Source organism: Alosa pseudoharengus, unplaced genomic scaffold (assembly GCF_046254945.1).
Source record: "Alosa pseudoharengus isolate Yale_2024_CS ecotype anadromous, Long Island Sound unplaced genomic scaffold, YU_APseudo_1.1 YU_APseudo_1.1_scf_3, whole genome shotgun sequence".
Lineage (NCBI taxonomy): Eukaryota > Metazoa > Chordata > Actinopteri > Clupeiformes > Clupeidae > Alosa > Alosa pseudoharengus.
The window spans coordinates 1,707,772-1,712,771 of record NW_027468718.1 but is presented as its reverse complement, the minus strand read 5'-3'; the positions used below and the strand labels follow the sequence as shown (position 1 = coordinate 1,712,771).

Here is a 5,000-nt window from a genome sequence, read left to right as displayed (position 1 = left end):
GAGGTAGCTAGTGTGAGGGTTGGCTTACTAGTAGTATTGAATGCTACCTCTGACTAAGGGCCCTATTTTAATGGTCTGAAACGGAAGTGTCTTCGCGCAAAACGCAAGTGACTTTGTGGGCGGATCTTGGGCGCTGATGCTATTTTACCGGCGGGATATTGACTGTTGCGCCCGACGCAAATCTAAAATGGGGTGGTCTGAAGTAGCTACATTAATCATGGGTGTGGTTTGGGCGTATCGTGCAATAAACCAATCAGAGCGTCATCTCACATTCCCTTTAACAACAGGCACGCTTGTTCCATAGCTGATTGCTATTATGGTGGCGTATTTGCCAGGCGCAGCCAGGAGCGTTCACAGCGCTATAATTACTGTTCAGTTGGGAACAGTTAGCTATTGATTTTTCCTCTTGACAAAATGTAATACAGAATTGTCACAAAGACATACTTTCCGATGTTTGGGGATCATTCTCACTGAATCACGAGGTTATGAATGCATGGTGATATATTTGCAATGTACAATGTAATCTAACATTACCTCTCTATAGACAATGCATATCTTCTGTCAGTTAATCTCTTCTCTCCCGTGCTGCCGCTGGGGCATTTGGGTTAAATGGCATCGGCATGCAGTTCAACATCACGTCTCCTTAAGTCCTCTAACATTTCCTAATTTATGTCGTCATCAACACATCAGTGATTCGTGAAAATGTGTACGCTAGATTTATGCCTATTTTTTCACATGGACACCACACTGATTTCCCTCGAGTGGTAATATTTTTCTTTGAAATTATGTATGGTTTACAGAAATGGGAACTTCATTGTATAGATGAGAGGAGCTAAGTGTGCGTTGCGCAGCACAGGCGGCCAAGCAAGGGCTTCGTTTAAGTTGACCTAACTTTCAACTCTGCACAGTATCCCATTAACTGCGTGACAGTAGACTATTTACAATATTTTCTGTAAAGCAGAGTTTGTAAACACGTTATCATCAACTTAATTCACGCACAACATTTATTTGAGCAGGAGAGAGAATAACAATGAATGGATGCAGCAACTACAGAAATTGTATAGAAATTGTAACCATACTTGCTGCTTTCTTGTACTATCTGTTGCTGGTTAACAGCACATGAAAAGCTGATTTAAGCTAATTCACTAACTCAAGACTTAAAGGCCATCATGGATATAAAACGTTTTTTGAAAATAACGAAAGGATGGAGGGAACATAGCAAAGCTTGGTGCTTAAAACCTTACACAACGGTAAATTGGAACAAAACTAAATGTAACTTTAGCCTTTATAGGGCTGTAGCCTATAAAGTTGTCCAGATTAATAGGTCGTAATTAGGCGTTGTTGTAAAGATATTGCATGTAGATGTTGTACTATATAGGCTACTAAATATTTAGGTCACCAATGCACGAACAAAACCGGGAAATGGACAAATATTATCAAGGCTTTGAATGTTTCCGTCTGTGCACGGAGGTGTCTGTAGATTGGTGTGCAACGCATTCATTCATGCAGGCCTGTGGTCATGCATGCGCCCTTAAAGAGGCCCTATGCAACAATTTTAGCAAAAATGACCTTAATTATGCAGGTTGAGAGTCATTCTGATGGTTCTACAACACTTTTTGGGTCGTTTGGTGGGTGCTTCGTCTCCCCCTAGTGCTTCTACGCGGAAAAACCGAATATGCAACTTTCTGGTCACGGTCGGAACACATCCGGATGTAACTCGGCGGAAATACTCGAAAATGTAGTCAGATTTAGTCAGATTGTAGTTTCTAAGAAGACTGCAAAACGGACTCCGACTTGGCTTTGTTGCTGTTGAAATTGTAAGTAGCCTACCTTTGGGTGAACTTTTGTAATGTGATTTTTGCTCGACCGTTTTATTGTGAGCCCTATGTGTTTAGCTTGGTTTATTGATGCTAGCTCGCTAGCTATTGGGGGTTTAGCGTAGCAGTCACTTGCTACCGAAGCTGCAGGGGGAGCTATGTCGTGAATAATGCGAGCCCAAATCAGGCGAAAACCCAGAAACAGCGAAGGAATAACCAGACCTGCATAGGGCTTCTTTAAAATAGCATCTGCATTTTCGCCACAGACTTTAGACCAGGGAGTTCCTGGTCTGTGGCGGAATTGTTTTCTGAAACTGCAAAATATCAACAGTGAACGTTTGCGCCGGAACATTGTCTTTTCGCTGAACCGCCCCCGTGGGCGCAATCGAATTCCCTAATTTACAGGCATGTACCTGTGGAGGGAAAATTCCAATATGCGCTGACTGCAAAATAGGAAAGACAAACGCGCGAGTATACAAAGTCTATTGCGCCCGCACGGAAGATAGAGCCCTAAGAATGCATTACTTTGCACTTGTAGTTACTTGCACTTCAGTCTTTTATTTTGGAATCTTGAGAGCAATAAACATATATTGCAATGTTAAAGGTAAACTATGCAGTATTGGCAATTTCCTTACTGGTTTTTTTTCGGTTTTTACTTATTTTTCGCTTGCTCTGTCATGACGAATGTCTGAGAAACTCCATCACTACCTTTTTCTAGCCGGTGCCTGGCGTGTATGTGTATTTGAATGCAGTAAAGCAATTCGTTACACTCGTTATACTTCCTGACACTGAGGCCGCCGGCCCGCCGGCCCACAGTTGCAAGGGTGGTTTTTCTGCTCACAGGCGCTAGAGGGAAGCGAGACGGCCACCATTCAACCCCAAAAAAGTCATATAACCATTCCAATGACTCTGAAGCTGGTAAATGAAGGTAAATTAAGCTAAAAAACTTGCATATTAAGCTGAAAAACCTGCATAGTGTGCCTTTAAAGAATTCATGTTTTTTCATTCAGATATGTAAATAAACATGTATAAGTTGCTATTAGTGAATTAATGGGGAGATAATCGATAATCGAATCGAATCGAAATCGAATCGGACTGAAAAAATGAATCGTTAGATTAATCGATGCATCGAAAAAACAATCGCTAGATTAATCGTTTAAAAAATAACTGTTTATCCCAGCCAGTGCTTAATTTGTAAAGTGGGAGGTGCCAGAGCGCAAAGGGGGGGTGGATCCGGCGACTCAAAACGGGGATTTGAGGTTACGGACCAACAACAAAAAAAACCTGCGTACATAGCTCTGACAAAAAAAAACTCACAGAGAGGGAGCGGGAGACCCAAACACTCACGCGCACACACACACACACAAGCGTGCACACAGACCGGGAAAATAGGAGATACAGGGGAACCAACAAAACAGTCCAACAAGGGGCTAATAGCCTCGGCGCTTAAGTAAAATAAATTGCAATGATGACCACCCACACCCAGTAATCAATGATCAACTAGATACAGCGTGGAAGCGCGATTTCTTCCTGTCGTAGCCCAGGCCTACTTGTCCAAAACGGCCCATACAGCATCCAGACCCCCGGCCTCCATTACCTGTTTCTTTCTCTACACCTATGTCTATTATAAATCCATGACCTCACGTAAGGAAAGGGGTTGAACCGGGCAAGCGGCGGGCCGACAAGGCAAATGGGGGGGAGATGGTAGAGGTGGTATTCCCTGAAAGCCCTGATGACATTCCACGGGCTATCGATGCAAAACTGCTGGCAGAGCATCTCAACTTCTCTCTCCCCGAACAGTGCATCACCCTCCTGTGGCCAATAATGTGGATAAAGCACTTTCAAATCCTCCATTAGCTTGTTGTATCCTGTTTGGTCTTTCCCCTATTTCTAAAGACTAATAAGAAAGATATCAACATTGAAAACTACACAAACAGTAATTTATTTATTTTTCGTTTAGGCGATTTATTTTTTATATTGACTTAATTGACGGATCCAATAAAAGAGGTTCCGGATCCAACGTCGGAGGTGCCGGAACATGTTCCGGCGTGTTCCGGCTCAAATTAAGCCCTGATCCCAGCCCTAGTTGGCATACTAGCACAGCTAGCTAGCGTGAGGGTGAGGGTTGGCTTACTAGCACTGCTAGCTAACTGTAGGATTAGAGTTGGCTTACTAGCACTGCTAGCTAGCTTTAGAGTTAGACTTAGCTTACTAGCCCTGCTAGCTAGCTTTAGGGTTAGAGTTGGCTCACTAGCACTGCTAGCTAGCTTTAGGGTTAGAGTTGGCTTACTAGCCCTGCTAGCTAGCTTTAGAATTTGAGTTGGCTTACTAGCACTGCTGGCTAGCTTTAGGGTTAAGGCCTATTCACACCAAGAACTATAACGATAACTATAACCGTAACGATAAAAGCGTTCACACTGAACAACTAAAAAAAAATACAAAGCCTGTCCTTGTTTTAATGAATGTGACGGTTAAAATTCTATGGGTTCTGATTGGCTATTAGCTTTTTATCGTTCTGAAAATCGCTCTGAAAGTGATCCCCAACGATATCGTTCTTCATGTCGTTATCGTTATAGTTTATGTGTGAACGTTGTCATTCATATTAACGAGAACGATATCTATTTATAGTTATCGTTATTGTTATCATTCTTGATGTGAATAGGCCTTTAGAGTTGGCTTACTAGCCCTGCTAGCTAGCTTTAGAGTTAGACTTGGCTTACTAGCCCTGCTAGCTAGCTTTAGAGTTAGACTTGGCTTACTAGCCTTGCTAGCTAGCTTTAGGGTTAGAGTTGGCTTACTAGCATTGGTACCTAACTGTAGGATTAGAGTTGGCTTCCTAGCCCTGCTAGCTTGTGTGAGGGTCACAGGGAGGCTACACTGGGTGTGTAACTGAATTGCTCTGTTCGCGTAGCGTGAAAATAGTTTTAGAAGACTGGTCTAAATTTTTTAATGTACGCATCAGTAGTTTCACCTTAGGTTTAGCTAATTCTATTGATTAGTGGAACCTAATTGTTGCAGCAGACTCAAACGGAATGCTTCAGTTGCGCACCTGGTGTAGCCTCGGTGTTAGGCCTAGCTTACTAGCTTTAGGGTTAGCCTACTATCACTGCTTGCTAGCTTTGGGTGAGGGTTAGATTACTAGCACTGCTAGCTAGCTTTAGGGTTAGGGTTGGCTTACTTGCA

General features: G+C 42.8%; 1 protein-coding gene across 2 annotated transcripts in view; it reads left to right on the top strand.

Moving 5' to 3' along the window:
• The window catches only part of LOC143100011 (mitogen-activated protein kinase kinase kinase kinase 4-like), an 89,825-nt gene that overhangs the window by 63,040 nt on the left and 21,785 nt on the right, over window positions 1–5,000 (top strand). The window lies entirely within an intron of this gene.